The following is a 19,414-nucleotide window of genomic DNA, read 5'->3' as shown; positions in this document are numbered from 1 at the left end:
GGCCGCCTGGCGCCCACATGGACGGGCCTTTAGTCGCGGTTCTTAAGCAACCGCGACTAAAGGGGGGGGGGGCCTTTAGTCGCGCCTATTTGGTCGCGGTTGCGCAACCGCGATTAATGGCAGTTGCGAACCGCGACCAAAGGCCCTTTTTCCACCAGTGAGGCCTAAATCTCTAAATCATTGGCAGACCAGGTTTGGATTATTCTTTTTCGTTTTGACGTGTGCTTCAGACTATTCTTGGCCGGACTATTCTTGCCTAAACTCATTAATTACAGCTAGATGATTTTTTCCTTTCCGTCCATGTATCATATATACATATCCATATATGTGACAACGTGCTGGTCCATGTATCATATATGCATATCCATATACGTGACAATGTTCTGGTCCAATAACTTGGTAAATACATGTTAGCCCGTTACGTAAAACTTTTAAATCTCAGCCGTTAATTTTCTAATCAAACGGATGAAATAATTTCAGCATATGTGGACGAACGTGATGGCTCGTTTGACTTCTGTTTTATGTATATAATAGATAGATTGTCCAGGATTGTCCTTTGCTACAAAAAGGATTGGGCTACCTTGCTGCACTTTATTTACTTTCATTGCTTTTTACCTGTTACAAATTATCTTATCACAAAATTATCTGTTTCCTACAATTTCAGTGCTTGCAGAGAATACCTTACTGAAAACCGCTTGTCAATTCCTTCTGCTTCTCATTGGGTTCGACTCTCTTACTTATTGAAAGGACTACGATAGATCCCCTATACTTGTGGGTCATCAAGACTCTTTTCTGGCGCCGTTGCCGGGGAGTGAAGCGACTTTTGTGAGTGGAACTTGGTAAGGAAACATTTATATAGTGTGCTGAAATATTGTCATTTGTTACTATGGAAACTAATCCTTTGAGGGGCTTATTCAGAGTATCTTCACCCCGACTAGTAGAGCAAGGAGTTTCTCCTCAATCTACTGAACCTACTGAAAATATTTACTTTGAGATTCCTTCGGGTATGATAGAGAAACTGCTAGCTAATCCCTTTGTAGGAGATGGAACATTGCATCCCGATTTACACCTTATCTTTGTGGATGAAGTTTGTGGATTATTTAAGCTTGCAGGTATTCCCGATGATGTTGTCAAGAGGAAGGTCTTCCCTTTATCTTTGAAGGGAGATGCATTGACATGGTATAGGCTATGTGATGATACGGGATCTTGGAATTATAAACGATTGAAGTTGGAATTTCACCAGAAGTTCTATCCTATGCATCTTGTTCATCATGATCGTAATTACATATATAATTTCTGGCCTCGCGAAGGAGAAAGCATCGCTCAAGCTTGGGGGAGGCTTAAGTCAATGTTATATTCATGCCCCAATCATGAGCTCTCAAGAGATATGATTATTCAAAAAATTTATGCGCGGCTTTCTCTCAATGATCGCACTGTGCTTGATACTTCTTGTGCTGGTTCTTATATGCTGAAGACTACTGAATCAAGGGGGACTTATTGGAAAGAATTAAACGCAACTCTAAATATTGGGGTTCTAACGATGGTAAGGAGTCAGGTATAACATCTAAGTTTGATTGTGTTAAATCTTTTAGGGATATCGATGCTTTTCGTGGATTTAGCGCTAAATATGGACTTGACTCTAAGATAGTAGCTGCTTTTTGTGAATCTTTTGCTACTCACGTTGAACGCCCTAAGGAGAAGTGGTTTAAATATAATCATCCCATTGAAGTAAAAGTAGTTGCACCTATTACAGTTGAAGAAAAAAGTGTCACTTATAATGATCATAATGTACCTACTACCTATGTTGAGAAACCTCCTTTTCCTGTTAGGATAAAGGATCATGCTAAAACTTCGACTGTTGTTCGTAAGAGTAATGATAGAACTTGTACGCCTCCTGAGAAAATCAAAGTTGAACTTAGTATTTCTATGGTTAAAGATCTCTTGGATGATAATTTAGATGGGCATGTTATTTACTTCTGTGAACAGGCTGCTAATATTGCTAGACCAGATGCTAAGATATATGGACCTGTTGTAGGCATGCCTGTTATTTCTGTTAAAATAGGAGATCATTGTTATCATGGCTTATGTGATATGGGTGCTAGTGCTAGTGCAATACCTCATTCCTTATATGAAGAAATTATGCATGATATCGCACCCGCTGAGTTAGAAGGTATTGACGTTACAATTAAGCTTGCCAATAGAGATACTATTTCACCAGTTGAGATTGTTAGAGATGTTTAAGTCTTGTGTGGGAAGGTTAAATATCCTGCTGATTTCCTTGTTCTTGGTTCCCCACAAGATGACTTTTGTCCCATTATATTTGGTAGACCCTTCTTGAATACTGTTAATGCTAGGATTGATTGTGAAAAGGATACTGTTACAATTGGCTTGGGGATATGTCTCATGAGTTTAATTTTGCTAAGTTTCATAGACAACCCCGTGATAGAGAATAACCTAGTAAGGATGAGATTATTGGTCTTGCTTCTATTGTCGTGCCTCCTACTGGTCCTTTAGGACAATATTTGCTAGACCACGAAAATGATATGTTTATGAATGAAAGAAGGGAAATATATGAAGTGTTCCTTCAACAGGGTCCTATTCTGAAACACAACTTACCTGTTGAAATCCTTGGGGATCCCCCTCCACCCAAGGGTGATCCCGTGTTTGAGCTCAAACCATTACCTGATAATCTTAAGTATGCTCATCTTGATGAAAAGAAAATATATCCTGTTATTATTAGTGCTAACCTTTCAGAGCAAGAAGTAGAAAGATTATTGAAAACTCTGAAGAAGCACCGGGATACTATTGGATATACTCTGGATGATCTTAAGGGCATTAGTCCCACTCTATGCCAACACAAAATTAAAGTGGAGAAAGATGCCAAACCAGTTAGAGATCCTCAACGACGATTGAATCCTAAGATGAAAGGAGTGGTAAGAAAGGAGATACTAAAGCTCCTTGAGGCAGGTATAATTTATCCCGTTGCTGATAGTGAATGGGTAAGTCCTGTCCATTGTGTTCCTAAGAAGGGAGGTATTACTGTCGTTCCTAATGATAAAGATGAATTGATCCCACAAAGAATTATTACAGGTTATAGGATGGTAATTGATTTCCGTAAGTTAAATAAAGCTACTAAGAAAGATCATTACCCTTTACCTTTTATTGATCAAATGCTAGAAAGACTATCCAAACACACACATTTCTGCTTTCTAGATGGTTATTCTGCTTTCTCTCAAATACCTGTGTCAGCAGAGGATCAATCACAAACTACTTTTACTTGCCCTTTTGGTACTTTTGCTTATAGACGTATGCCTTTTTGTTTATGTAATGCACCTGCTACCTTTCAAAGATGCATGATGGCTATATTCTCTGACTTTTGTGAAAAGATTTGTGAGGTATTCATGGATGATTTCTCCGTTTATGGATCCTCTTTTGATGATTGCTTGAGCAACCTTGATCGAGTTTTGCAGAGATGTGAATACACTAGTCTCGTGTTGAATTGGGAAAAGTGCCACTTTATGGTTAATGAAGGCATTGTCTTGGGGCATAAGATTTCGGAGAGAGGTATTGAAGTTGATAAGGCTAAAGTTGATGCAATTGAAAAGATGCCATGTCCCAAGGACATAAAAGGTATAAGAAGTTTCCTTGGTCATGCCGATTTTTATAGGAGGTTCATTAAGGACTTTTCTAAAATCTCTAGGCCTCTGACTAATTTATTGCAAAAAGACATTCCTTTTGTCTTTGTTGATGATTGTGTAGAAGCATTTGAAATACTTAAGAAAGCTTTGATCACTGCACCTATTGTTCAGCCACCTGATTGGAATTTACTCTTTTAAATTATGTGTGATGCTAGTGATTATGCTGTAGGTGCTGTTCTAGGGCAAAGAGTTGATAAGAAATTGAATGTTATCCAGTATGCTAGTAAAACTCTTGATACTGCCCAGAGAAATTATGCTACTACTGAGAAAGAGTTCTTAGCAGTTGTATTTGCTTGTGATAAGTTCAGACCTTATATTGTTGATTCCAAAGTTACTATTCATACTGATCATGCTGCTATTAAATATCTTATGGAAAAGAAAGATGCTAAACCTAGACTTATTAGATGGGTTCTCTTGCTCCAAGAATTTGATTTGCATATTATTGATAGAAAGGGAGCTGAGAACCCCGTTGCAGACAAGTTGTCTAGGCTAGAGAATGTTCTTGATGACCCACTACCTATTGGTGATAACTTTCCTGATGAACAATTAGCGGTTGTTAATGCTTCTCGTACTGCTCCATGGTATGCTGATTATGCTAACTACGTTGTTGCTAAATTTATACCACCTAGTTTCACATACCAGCAAAAGAAAAAGTTCTTTTATGATTTAAGACATTACTTCTAGGATGACCCACACCTTTATAAAGAAGGAGTAGATGGTGTTATTAGACGTTGTGTACCTGAGCATGAGCAGAAGAGATCCTATGCAAGTGTCACTCTGAATCATATGGAGGACACCACGTTGGAGATAGAACTGCACATAAGGTATTGCAATCCGGTTTTTATTGGCCTACTCTCTTCAAAGATGCTTGTAAGTTTGTCTTGTCTTGTGATGAATGTCAAAGAATTGGTAATATTAGTAGACATCAAGAAATGCACATGAACTATTCTCTTGTTATTGAACCATTTGATGTTTGGGGCTTTGATTATATGGGAACCTTTCCTGCCTCTAATGGTTACACAAATATTTTAGTTGTTGTTGATTATGATACTAAGTGGGTAGAAGCTATTCCAACTAGTAGTGCTGATCATAACACCTCTATTAAGATGCTTAAAGAAGTTATTTTTCCGAGGTTTGGAGTCCCTAGATATCTTATGACGAATGGTGGTTCACATTTTATTCATGGTGCTTTTCGTAAGATGCTTGCTAAGTATGATGTTAATCATAGAATCACATCTCCTTATCAGCCGCAGTCTAGTGGTCAAGTAGAGTTGAGTAATAGAGAGCTCAAATTAATTTTGCAAAAGACTGTGAATAGATCTAGAAAGAATTGGTCCAAAAAACATGACGATGCATTATGGGCCTATAGGAACGCGTATAAAAATCCTATGGGTGTGTCTCCGTATAAGATGGTATATGGAAAAGCAAGTCACTTACCTCTTGAACTTGAACATAAAGCATGTTGGGCTATTAAAGAGCTCAACTATGACTTCAAACTTGCCGGTGAGAAGAGGTTATTTGATATTAGCTCACTTGATGAATGGAGAACCCAAGCCTATGAGAATGCCAAGCTATTCAAATAAAAAGTCAAACGCTGGCATGACAAAAGGATAGAAAAGCGAGAATTTAACGTAGGTGATTATGTGCTATTATTCATCTCTCGTTTAAGATTTTTTGCAGGAAAACTTCTCTCTAAATGGGAGGGTCCTTACGTTATCGAGGAGGTTTATCTTTCCGGTGCCATAAAAATCAACAACTTCGAAGGCACAAGTCCGAGGGTGGTGAACGATCAAAGAATTAAACATTATATCTTAGGTAATCCGATCAATGTTGAAACTAATATTATTGAAACCGTAACCCCGGAGGAATACATAAGGGACACTTTCCAGAACATTTCAGACTCCGAAAAGGAATAGGTATGTGGTACAGTAAGTAAACCGACTCCAAAACAATTCTAATGGCAATTTTCGTCCGTTTTGCAATATTTAAGAATTTTGGAAAGAAAGAAGTAATCTGGGAAGGACACGAGGCCTCCACGAGGGTGGAGGGCGCGCCCACCCTTACTGGGCACGCCCCCTATCTCGTGGCCACCTCGTGTGTCTCCCAGATTCCGTTTTCTTGCACGTTATGTATTTTGGTCGGTAAAAATTCATTATATAATCTCCCTAAAGTTTTGACCAACGTATCACGCAAATATCCTCTGTTTTCGTTTCGAGCTGTTTTTCTGACAGATCTAGAGCACCATGACGTCTCCAAGCGCTCCCAAGGACAAGTATTTTGAGAGGGTTATCAACCCCTATCTCATGGAGGTGCTGCAACACCCTCAAACCATTGAGATGCGTGAGGGGGTGCTGCACATCCGCGATGTGGAGGGACCAAGGCATACCGAAAGTGTGGAGACAAAGCTCGAAGCCATGGAGCAACAAGTTTTCAAGTGCCAAGGGATGGTGGAGCGTGGACTCAACACCAACCAGATGATGATCACGGAGTTCACCAAAAACCACAAGCTAGATGCCAAGATCATTGGGGAGACCATCTTCAAGCTTCAATAGAAAATCGATCACCTCCAAGCCTAGATCTATGACCTACCAAACCAAAACTGTGAGTATGAATATAGATTCAAGAGCATGAGTTTGGCTGCAGATTTGAGGATCCCGGAGACTCGATCATCCTTCTACGATGGTGAGCCTATGCCTTGGAAGATGGACGACAAGCCTACATCATCAACAACTCCTAGTTCACCACATCCGAAGGAGACATAATCACATGGGTATGGGCACTCCCCTTGGCAACTGCCAAGCTCGGGGGAGGTGCCCCGGTATCGTATCACCATCACACTCATATCTTTACCGTTTTACTTAGTTCGATCCTTTTAGTAATATCTTGATCTAGTAGATTGAAGTTTTGGTATCAAGTAGTTTTGAGTTTTGCTTTGTGATCTCTTTATGTAATCAAGTCCGTGAGCTATCTATAATAAAGATTAGTGTTGAGTCAAGGGCTTTGCTATTTTGCTATGATCATGAGAACGTAGAAATAATAAAAAGAATAGAAGAGTTCATATCGATCTTATGGATAGTAATGACTTCACACATAAAAAGTATGAGGTATAAAAGTTGTTGAGAGTTGACAAACATAGTTTCGGTCATCGTTGCAATTAATAGGAGGTAATAAGGAAAGAGAGGTTTTCACATAAAAATATACTATCTTGGACATCTTTTATGATTGTGAGCACTCATTAAGTATGACATGCTAAAAGAGTTTATGTTGGACAAGGAAAACAACGTAATGGTTTATGTTTTCTCACATCTCAGTTAAAGTATATTGTCATTGATCTTCCCAACATGTTGAGCTTTCCTTTCCCCCTCATGCTATCCAAAATTCCTTGTGCCAAGTAGAGATACTACTTGTGCTTCCAAATATCCTTAAACCCAGTTTTTGCCACGAGAGTCCACCATACCTACCTATGGATTGGGTAAGATCCTTCAAGTAATTTGTCATCGGTGCAAGCAATAAAAATTGCTCTCTAAATATGTATTATCTATTAGTGTGAAGAAAGTAAGCTTTATACGATCTTGTTATGGAAGCAATAAAAGCGACAGACTGCATAATAAAGGTCCATATACAAGTGGCAATATAAAGTGATGTTGTTTTGCATTAAGATTTCATGCATCCAACCCAAAAAGCACATGACAACCTCTGCTTCACTCTGCGAAGGGCCTATCTTTTACTTTATGTTTTTACTTTATGCTTGAGTCAAGGTGATCTTCACCTTTCCCTTTTTCATTTTATTCTTTGGCAATCTCCTCGTGTTTGAAAGATCCTGATATATATATCCAATTGGATGTAAGTTAGCATGAATTATTATTGTTTACATCACCCAAAGGTGAATACATTGGGAGGCAACACAATGAGCCCCTATCTTTCTCAGTGTCTGATTAAAACTCCATAACCACAAGTATTGCGTGAGTGTTAGCAATTGTAGAAGACTATATGATAGTTGAGTATGTGGACTTGCTGAAAGGCTCTATTCTTGACTCTTTCTGATGTTATGATAAGTTGCAATTGCTTCAATGACTGAGATTATAGTTTGTTAGTACCGAATGAAGTTTTTGAACCATACTTGACATTGTGAATTGATTGTTACTAGAGCATAAGAAATCATATGAAAAAATCTATATATGTTGTTGTTATAAGAATGATCATGATGCCCTCATGTCCATATTTTATTTTTATCGACACCTCTATCTCTAAACATGTGGACATATATTTCGATTTCGGCCTCCGCTTGAGGACAAGCGAGGTCTAAGCTTGGGGGAGTTGATACGTCCATTTTGCATCATGCTTTTAAATCAATATTTATTGCATTATGGGATGTTATTACACATTATGTCTCAATACTTATGGCTATTCTCTCTTATTTTACAAGGTTTATCATGAAGAGGGGGAATGCCGGCAGCTGGAATCTAGCTGGAAAAGGAGCAAATATTGGAAACCTATTCTGCACTGCTCCAAAAATCCCGAAACTCCACGGAAGTTATTTTTGGAATTCATAAGAATTATTGAGCGAAGAAAACACCAGAGGAAGCCCACACCCTGTCCACGAGGGTGGGGGGCGTGCCCACCCCTACTGGGCGTGCCTCCCTATCTCCTGGCCCCCTGGTGGCCCTCCGGTGCCCATCTTCTTCTATATGAAATCTTTTACCTTGGAAATAATTATAAGCAAGCTTACGGGACGAAACTCCGCCGCCACGAGGAGGAACCTTGGCGGAACCAATCTAGGGCTCCGGCAAAGCTGTTCTGTCTGGGAAACTTCCCTCCGAGAGGGGGAAATCATCACCATCGTCATCACCAACGATCCTCTCATCGGGAGGGGGTCAATCTCCATCAACATCTTCACCAGCACCATCTCCTCTCAAAACCCTAGTTCATCTCTTGCATCCAATCTTGTATCAAAACCACAAATTGAAACCCGTGGGTTGCTAGTAGTGTTGATTACTCCTTGTAGTTTATGCTAATTGGTTTACTTGGTGGAAGATCATATGTTTAGATCCTTAATGCATATTAATACTCCTCTGATTATGAACATGATTATGCTTTGTGAGTAGTTACGTTTGTTCCTGAGGACATGTGTGAAGTCTTTCTATTAGTAGTCATGTGAATTTGGTATTCGTTCGATATTTTGATGAGATGTATGTTGTCTCTCCTCTGTGGTGTTATGTGAACGTCTACTACATGACACTTCGCCATTATTTGGGCCTAGAGGAAGGCATTGGGGAGTAATAAGTAGATGATGGGTTGCTAGAGTGACAGAAGCTTAAACCCTAGTTTATGCGTTGCTTCGTAAGGGGATGATTTGGATCCATATGTCTAATACTGTGGTTAGGTTTATCTTAATACTTATTTTGTAGTTGCGGATGCTTGTAATAGGGGTTAATTATAAGTGGGATGCTTGTCGAAGTAAGTTCAGTACCCAAGCACTGGTCCACCCACATATCAAACTATCAAAGTACCGAATGCGAATCATATGAGCGTGATGAAAACTAGCTTGACGATAATTCCCATGTGTCCTCGGGATCACTTTTCTCTCATTATAAGAAATTGTCTAGGCTTGTCCTTTGCTACAAAAAGGATTGGGCCACCTTGCTGCACTTTATTTACTTTCATTGCTTGTTACCCGTTACATATTATCTTATCACAAAACTATCTGTTACCTACAATTTCAGTGCTTGCAGAGAAAACCTTACTGAAAACTGCTTGTCATTTCCTTCTGCTCATCGTTGGGTTCGACTCTCTTACTTATCGAAAGGACTACGATAGATCCCCTATACTTGTGGGTCATCAGTTGGCTACCCCAACAGACCTCAAGCAAATCCAGAAATTAAATGGATGCATGGCTGCCCTAAGCCGCTTTATCTCCCAATTGGGAGAAAAGGCACTACCTCTTTATCTCCTTCTTCGATGCACTGTCGGTGGGAAACAACACCTATGGGATCACTGGAATCCCTACTATGGCTGCGGGGCGCGGGATCGTGAGAAGAGCGGGACTAGCAGACAACACAAAGGGGATATACCCAGGTTCGGGCTGCAAAGATGCGTAAAACCCTACGATCCTGCTTTGGTGGATGTATTTAGTGTTCTTGAGCTATTGAACTAGCTCCGGGTGCTGCTAGGTTCCAAAGAGCCGAATCCTTCTCCAGTGCGCCACGGGCCTCCTTTTATAGGCGAAAGGGGCTGCCACAGTGGCACACAGGAGGTGGGAAGTGCTACAGCGCTGTGAGCTTATCGGTGGTATTATAGGACAAAGCGCATTTAATGTGAGGCTTAGGTGTCCCTTCACTTTATCGGGGACGGGAGCGAGGCCCGTCTAGTCCGTCGCCGCTCCTCCTTGCCTCGGCACGCGCCCTGGCCAGCGATGCATCTGGTGCCATGTAGGTAGGCAAGTAGCTGAGGTGGCGCGGTGGTGGAGCCTCCTCGAAGATCTGCATGCCACCACGCAGGTGCATGCTGAGTTGGCCTGGAAGCTCCATGTTGCCACGCAGGTGCCTGCCCAGTTGGTTGGGCTGGCAGCTGCATGCGAACGGTGGCGGGGAGTTGATTGGTGTGGGCCTGGCAGTGGCCCTGCTGTCGCCTCTGGCAAGGGTCTTGTCGGGTGGCCCGGCAAGGGTCTTGCCGGATGGCCCGGCAAGGGTCTGTCGTGGCGCGCTGGCATCCTGGCATTGTGGATTCCTACGGTAAGGATCTTGGTGAGGATTGTTGTTTTCCATACCTCATCTGATCTTGAGCATTCTATGTCTTCACAAAGATATGCATGCCACCATCTAGGTGCCTCCCGAGCCCTGGTCCAACATGGTTGTTGGAGACCGTGGCTCGAGGGTGGCCCACTCCACTGGTGTGGGTGAGCTGCCCCGGTAAGGGGCTTGTCGGGGCTGCGGATGCTGCCCCCGGCAAGGGTCTTGCGGGGAAACCTGCTTCACCCATCTGCACTTTGTGGCCTTGGTCCTCGATGTTGCCTTGTTTGTCCTGTGCCTTCACCTTCTCTCCGGCTTCCCTTTCTTGCGCGGTTATGCATGGTCGTGGCGGGTGGCTCTGACTGCCTGTGCACAAGTAAAAGGGTCAAAAGCAGAGCCCCTACTTTTGTACACCGACATGCACCGAACACTTCAAGTGGACGGATGCGGCCACGGCCGGACTGGAAGAAATTAAGGCCCTCTTGGCCAGCAATCCAATCCTAGCCGCACCAAATATCGGTGAACCCATGCTATTATATATAGCTGCAACACACCAGGTTGTAAGCACAGTGCTCGTCGTCGAACGAGAGATGGACGGACATAAGTTCCCGCTTCACAAGTCGGTATACTACGTATCCACTGTGCTCACTCCATGCAAGTCACGGTACCCACATTATCAAAAGATAGCATACGCGGTCTTCATGGCATCCCAGAAACTACGACACTACTTTCAAGAGTGTTCAATCACGGTGGCCTCTGAAGTACCACTCAATGATATAATAAATAACTGCGATGCCACGGGCTGGATTGCTAAATGGGCTATTGGGCTCCTCCCGTTCGACATAATATACAAACCACGGCGAGCCATTAAGTCGCAAGTACTGGCTGACTTCGTCACCGAATGGACAGAAGCCAAATTCCCTAAAGAGTATGGCGCGTACTCCAATTGGATCATGCACTTTGACGACTCTAAGATGCTGGCTGGTTTGGGGGCAGGCGTTGTCCTGACAGCCCCAACCCGAGATACAGTCCAATACATACTCCAAATATTATACACAGACTCCAACAATGCAGCAGAATATGAGGCTCTGTTGCATGGTCTTTGGAAGGTAGTCTCCATGGGGATTTAACGCCTAGAAGTGCATGGGGATTCGAACCTTGCAATATCTCAAATAAATGGAGACTTTGACGCCAAGGACCCAAAACTGGCGGCTTACCGTAATGCCGTCCTCAAAATGTCAGCTCGGTTTGAGGGGCTCGAATTCCAACATGTGGTCCGAGAAAACAATCAAGTGGCGGATATCCTCGCCCGCATCGGCGCGAAGCGCGACTCCGTCCCACCTAATATCTTCTTGAAAATGCTGTTCAAGCCATCCGTGGTGTGGGAAGGGGAGACCGGCAATACCAGTCCGGATCCGAACACAACCCCAGATCCCGAACACTCTAACGTAATCGGAGACTCCGCCATCGAAATAACTCCTTCGGCCCACGTGATTATGGTTGTCATCACCCCGTGGACAGAACCCTTCTTAGCCTACCTAAATAGGCAAGAACACCCTGAGGAACAAAATGAGGCACGTTGCATTATGCGGTGCTCTAAAGCCTATGAGGTCCACGAGGGAGAGCTTTATAAGAAAAGAGCGACCGGAGTGCTCCAAACATGCATCTCCGAAGAGGAAGGGCGGCAGCTCTTGGTTGAAATTCATGCCAGACTCGGCAGCCAGCACAGGTTTCTACTGGCCGACAGGTTTCTACTGGCCGACAGCCCGAGCAGATGCACAGGACCTCGTCCAACATTGCGTCGGTTGCCAGCTTTTTGCAAATCAAAGCCATATGCCACATACCGCTCTCCAAACAATCCCCATAACTTGGCCCTTTGCGGTCTGGGGGCTCGATATGGTTGGACCCCTTAAAGGAGGAAGCCATAGGAAAAAATACTTGTTGGTCATGGTGGATAAATTCACCAAATGGATAGAAGTCAAACCAGTTAAAACGGCAGAATCCGGACCAGTGATAGACTTCATATCAGGGGTTGTACACCGTTACGGTGTCCCCCACACCATCATCACCGATAATGGCTCCAACTTCACAGTCGACGAGGTGAAAACTTGGTGCGGCAACATGGCATTACGCTCGATTATGCCTCCGTCTATCACCCCCAAACAAACGGTCAAGTCGAACGAGCGAACGGTCTTATTATGAGCGGCATCAAACCCAGACTAGTGCGATCCCTAAAGGAATCAGATACGCACTAGGTCGAGGAGCTCGACTCTGTACTATGGGGGCTGCGGACCACGCCGAATCGCACTACCGGATACACACCATTTTTATGGTGTACGGTGCAGAGGCGGTATTGCCCTGCAATATCATTCATGACTCACCTCGGGTGCGCATGTACGAAGAGAAAGAAGCCGAACTTGATCGGCAGGACAGTTTAGATGCCCTGGAGGAGGAGCGCGATTTCGTGAAGGCCCGTTCCGCATTCTATCAGCAACAGGCTTGCGGGTATCAAAGCAGAGAAGTACGGGCCAAAACTTATAACGTTGGCAAACTCGTTCTACACCTACCAGAGAAGAAAAAGGACAAGCTCAAGCCCAAGTGGGAGGGTCCCTTCATCATTGATAAAGTTCTCACCGGAGGGGCGTACCATCTGCGTGATGCATCTAATAATCGACTCGAGCCAAACTCATGGAACGCGGCCAGATTCCGAAGATTCTACGCCTAGTTCCGAACTAAGTGTTTGTCTCCTTACCTCCGCCTTTATTTTTCACGTTATATCCTCTTTTTCTTTTTATTTCTTTTTGTGGCCTTAAAGGCTTCAAGTATGTCTTGCCTACACGATCTTGACGTGCTATGCGCGCTCATTATACCTGGGTGCTTCTTATACAGAAGCTTAATATAATTATCTTCCGGGCTTTATGCCCACCACATATGTGTCACTTTTCCATATGTACCTTTTTTCGCCATTATATGCATCGATATGACTTAAGTTTTGGCCAAGCAGGGCTGCCTGGCTCCTGTGTTTATGCCTTACGTTCCCGTTAGTTCGGCTAGGGCATAAGGGGAGCACCTATGCGATTGTTACTGCCGGGTCAGCCGGATGTGTACCTCAGACTGGGTGAAGCCGGAAGCTAGCGTTCATAAGGGAATATTCGGTCGGTGAACAAAAGATGTTTCTTACCTACTTACAATATAAATCCCCAGATGTTTTATATCCTGCGTCTCTATTCGCAGCTCGGACATGCACATTAATGCATGCGTACCCAGGGAAAGGAATCCCTAACGGAACTATTCTCCCTGGAAGATGTTTCTTACTATCCATGTAATATAACATAGCTAGTGGGGTACTTGACTGTTTAAGCACTTATGACCCCTACGCCTGGTTTCCACGCGTACCCCGGTTTATATAACTGAGCAGGTATTCAGATACACTCCGGACTATCGGGTTCGGAGGCTGAAGCGAAAAGGTCCGTCATGACAAATGATTTACAATCTGGCTAGGGACAAAATATGTCATCTGAAGTACAACGTCACTTAGACTGACTAAAATTTTCTTCTATACCATCCAATAGGCTGTCTAGCCTACAATCCTGTTGGGAATACTTCGCGGCTAATCCTACCTGGTCATATAACAGACTAACGGGGATCTTTTTCCCATCTGACCTTACAGGCCCGACCTCGGCCATGTGATTCGGGTCAACCTTGGTGTACCGCGTCTTCACCATGCCCCAAGCTTCCCTTCCACCTTGATGGCAGGCTGATATCTTCCATAATTGGAAGCGGTGCCGCACTCCCTTGAGCATTTCGACAGGCTCCCTCATGCCTCCGGGCAGGGAGGCGGAAGGCCACAAGGCCTGGGCAATACCCTGCATCACCTCCCGAACTTGTTCGTGCAGTTGCAAGAGCTCTTGTAGTAGATCACCTGCAGATCCGGGCATCTCCTCTTTGGGACGACCTGTCAGTGTACCTACAGACATAACTCTGTTAGCCTGCTTCTTCGCCGAACTGTATAAAGGTTCGTTCGAGCACTTACTAAAAATGTCGCATCAAAGCCTCTTATTCTCCTTCACGGAGTCTGCAAGCTGGGCCCGAACATCTCCCAATTCAACGCCCAGCCGGGTATGGGCATCCTGGAGATCATTTTTCTCTCGAATAACCCGTGTAAGCACGCGCTCGCCAGCCTCTAGCTGTCGTTTAGCATATTGCTCATCCCCTGATACATCTCTGGATTACCTCCGGGATTGTCTGCAGAATCTATTGTTAGATTTGCATGCACGCCGAATACCAACTGGTACATGTCATTACTTTCTTTTCGATCAAGACAAGTATTACCAGATGAGGCCTTCTTGGACTCCTCCATTCCGGCAACTGCGGCCCGTAGCTGGGCTTTGCACTCCTCCGACTCTTTAGACAACTGGATATTCTTCTCTGTAAGAACCTACGCATACAATGATCCTTAAATCAGTTCTGCCAACTGTTTCAAGTCTCAGGGGCTACTGATATACATAATTATCAGGTTTTCTTACCCGTATATCCTTTACATACTAGTCTGTGGCCCTGGCAAGACCATCTTGAGCAGCTCGGATGTACGCGTCTTCTGAGTTGAAGGCGTTGAACACCTCTTCGAATAAATTAGGGTCGCGTAGTACGGCCCGTCGACGCCTGTGATTCATGGCGCTCTCCACTTCGGAATTCTTAGCGGACATTCTATCCGCATCCTCTGTAGGAGGAATGTCCGGCGTTGTCCCCGCGTTAGCCTCCGCCCCTGAGTCCGGTTCTGGAATCCGGCTGGTGGATGCGTGGCCGGCAGGCTCTCCAGACACTGTCCGGCGAGCGTTTTTTTCTGCCAGGGACCACGGACATTGTTATATTTTAAAGACGATAATCACGGAGCAGGTTTTTAATCATACCTCTGCGACGGTGTCTCGGTCCTGACCGCCTTCCTTTTGAGTCTATCCGGCTTCGGTGCCCCGTGTTGATCGAATACTAAGTCATAATTGAGATCTTCAAGCACGAGCAAATGTGACTCCTCCAAAGATGACAAGAATTCGGCCGTTATCATCTCCGCACTATGACAACAAAACAATAAGCTTCATTACGCTATGGCCGTAAGCAATCACCAAACAATGCAATATCTGAAATGAAAATATATATTTTTACCTTGATGGCATTTCATTGAACACTTGGCAGCCACGACACTTGGTGACGGCAGCAGCTGCTGGACGCACCGGGGAAGTGACCATAGGGGGTGGGAGATGGGGTACAAGGCACTGGGTGAGGACAGTGCACCAGTCACCTTATTCTTCTTGACCACCTCCCCGGCGAGCACCGACGCGTCCGCTGTCAGCTTTCTTGCCTCCTTGCCAGTGGCTAGAGAAGCGGGAGGGTGGCCTCCCGTCACCGGAGACGCAAAGGGAATCCCACTGACCTTGCTGCCGGTGGTGGTTGCCGGTGAGGTGGCCCGGAGGAGGTTTTTGGTGCCGAACCTCCTTTTTGGTCCGGACGGCGGCATGGGGCTCATTTCCGGTGGCGATGTGCCGGCGACGGGGCAGAAGGGTCCGATCGAGTATGTTTGAGAAACTTGGCCGAACTTTTCGGGCAAAGGAGAATAATTTATCCTCCTCTAACCATTTGTGAGTTTGGTTAGGTCCGGTTAGCTGCTTATTTTCTTCGCTAAAAGATTATAGAGGATAGGTTAAAGATGCCCTTAGAAGCCCGACAAGTTGGGCGTTTATTTGCAGATGAGTAGAGAGTGAGGACGTCCCACCTATAGCTAGGCCAGGCCACCCGCGAGAGAAACAAGGACGTCCGCGTCCAACTCAAGCGGATGCAACAAGAAAATAATGACCGGCCGTTCCGTCCGGCTGCAAGCAGCATTATTAATTTGCGCACGTCTGTTGGTCCCGCTCGATCAGGCTCAGCCAACTCTACATGGGCATTCCCTTTCCCTGTCTCATGGCCACACGACGTGTGAATATGGCCTTCCGTGAATCCCACCATGTGAAAAGCTACTTCATGAATAGTACTGAGAATGAATTATGTTATCTTATACATATGCATACATTCACTAATCGTTCCCCGTTAACTCTCGCGTACTAAAGTAAATCATACGTTCGATCAGCCCATTAGTCATCCTTGCCGTAGATTTAGGCACAGACGTGCGCATGTACTTTATAAAGAGATGGACCTCTCTCCTTCATCTATCGGACATTATACTTCTTCTGTTTCAAAATAATTGAACTTCTAAGTTCGTCCTGAATCAAACTTCATTAAGTTCAATCAAGTCTATATAAAATTTATCAGCATCTACAATACCAAATTTGTTTCATTGATTCATTATGGCGTATACTTTCGTATTATACATTTTTTATATTCCAGAGCTTAGCAGATTCTATAGAATTGGCCAAACTTAACAAAAATGACTTCATATAATCCTAAAACTTCAAATATTTTGGAACAAAAAGAGTACAACTCATGCATTTTCGGTCCAAGTAAAAGAAACACCCTTCGATCAATTGGACTAGCTATTGGTACTGGCTTTGTCTCCTTAGTGCTGAGTACACACGCCTCCACCTTCTCCATGTGCAGGACTAGTTACTGGCTTTGGTTCCTTGCTCAAAGCCTAAACCTATCTCGGCCAGTTATGTCCTCTATTGGCTACTATGGCCGCCGCCGTCGCTGTCGCAACCGGTGTATCCAGCCACCCAAAAGCACTAACCTAGAATGGGCAAAATATGGACACCGGTAGATCAATCCTGCACCCAAATTTGTTCGTCCTAATAGTTGGAGTTTTCAGCATGGTACCTTCAAAACTAAGGAGGGGGCTCATAAGCATCTATCTATCTATACCTATACTATTTAGAGACCCCCTAAAAATTACCACATTAATCAGAAATTAGGAACAATTCATCATGTGGGATCGAATTATTGCAGTGTAGATAAATCCTTATAATTGTATCATCATGTCTCGGTTCTAAAACAAGCCGTCATCTATAAAGATCCATCTATAACGTAGTCACATTTCGCCAAACTCATACTAGAAAAGGGCAGTTAATTGTCCTCTCTTTATTTCAGTAGATGACCCATTGCGCCCCTCACGCAAAAGGCGAGAGTGAACCAAGCATTCAAACCATGCAAGTAAGAGTAGTTTAGAGATTGATAATAAAATCCTTGAAACATAAGAAAATAGATACTTAGGTATGTTATGTGATTTGACCAGAGCTAAGGTACTTCTCTTACTTGAACAAAGACCTACTTATGATTATACCCTCCATGCAAGCATCCGCCAATGCAAGCAAAATAATTAAGATAAATCTAATCATAGCATTAAATATGTGATCCAAAACAACACCTCACGGGATGATTCATAAACTGGGGTTTAGGTTTCTATCACTCCCGCAACCTATCTACAAACTAATTCCACGATGCCTCCCCCTAGACCCAAAGATGATGAAGTATCATGTAGTCGATGTTCACATAACACCACTAGAGGAAGAACAACACAACATAATATCAAAATATTGAATGGTAACCCACTTCACATTATTAATAGTAACAAGACTTCTCCCATGTCCTCAAGAACAAGTGAAACTTCTCACGACTCATCATATTGTTCATTATCAGTGGATATAAATATATGATTAAAAATATGACATAATAATCTATCACCAATTAAACCAACAAGCATCAACTACAAGATGTAATCAACACTACTAGCACCCCCAGACACCATTATGAGGTTTGCTACAAAGATTGAACACAAGAGAGGAACTAGCGTTTTGAGATGAGATGGTGCTGATGAAGATGATGACTCCCATGATGAGAGGAGCGTTGGTGATGATGATGGTTTTGATTTCCCCCACCCGGAGGGAAGTATCCCTAGCAGAATCAAGCAAAAGTGTTCCTACTCTGGTTGTGCCTCAAGACCGTGGCGGAAAGTCCCTAAACTCTTCTCTTGATTTTTTAGGGAAAAAGGGAATATATGGCAGAAGGATGTTGGTAGTGGACCCACCGGGGCCCCACAAGCCTAGGTGGCGCGGCCGGGTGAGTGGTCGAGCCACCTGCCCTTGTGGGTACCTGGTGGTCCCCGTTTGGTACATTTTTTGCTTCATAATTTATTATATACTCCAAAATAATTCTCCAAAAATTCTTGATGCAATTTGAGCTCTAGATAATTTATATCTCTGTTGTAAATGTTTTGGTCAAAATTCCAGCTACCGATAATTCCTCTCCCTTGATATAACTTCCATTTTAAGGGGGAGAAGGCATTAGAATGGCATCATAATGTGAAATATAACATTGAAAGAAGGTAAATTACAGTAGGAAATAATGATGTAAAATGAATGTACCACGCACATACACAGACCCGCAGCCGGATCGACGAAGAAGTTCACTGAAATACTTCCATTAGAGGGGAGCGAGAGGAAGCCGGTGTGCTTGGGCCAGAAGAAAAGGACATGGTAGACAATGCCGGAAGCACATGACACGCTTTTAAGGAACGCCTAGGACGGGCATCCAATATTGCACGTCCAATCCAACCGTCCATCCGACAAAACTCGATATAGAAATAATGTCGGGCAGAGCCGGACATTCAGGTGTATAGAGAGCCCTGGCAGACACCCCTCGAACACGTGACGCAGCACGCGCACCGCATGGCTAATTTCCCGCCCCTACTGGCGCACACACGCACAACCAGTCATGAGCAAACACGCCTGCATGACTCATGAGACATTAAAATCCCACCGCATGCGTCTGGCTGGCTTGCGCGACCGACGCAGCCCATCGAATCCTCACATGCAGGCGCGACTGTAAGCGCCCCACGGTCCATCCATCATGGACCTCCAATGCAGGTCGCCCTCGTGTGTGTTGTCCAGGCAAATCGAACGGTGCAGATAGCGACAAGGAGCCAGCCACGACAGCCTAGCGTGAATCAAACGGCACAGTGGGCCTCCTCGCCGAGCCGTGCGCACGCCTCGTGCAAGCTGGCAG

General features: G+C 44.1%; 1 pseudogene; it reads right to left on the bottom strand.

Moving 5' to 3' along the window:
• Positions 1 to 15,938, bottom strand: part of LOC119283994 — a 51,675-nt pseudogene extending 35,737 nt beyond the window's left edge.
• Positions 15,939 to 19,414: the final 3,476 nt, after the last annotated feature.

The sequence above is a fragment of the Triticum dicoccoides genome, chromosome 4A (genome assembly GCF_002162155.2).
Source record: "Triticum dicoccoides isolate Atlit2015 ecotype Zavitan chromosome 4A, WEW_v2.0, whole genome shotgun sequence".
Lineage (NCBI taxonomy): Eukaryota > Viridiplantae > Streptophyta > Magnoliopsida > Poales > Poaceae > Triticum > Triticum dicoccoides.
Note: the sequence above shows the minus strand (reverse complement) of the source record. Positions and strands in the feature narration are given on the sequence as shown.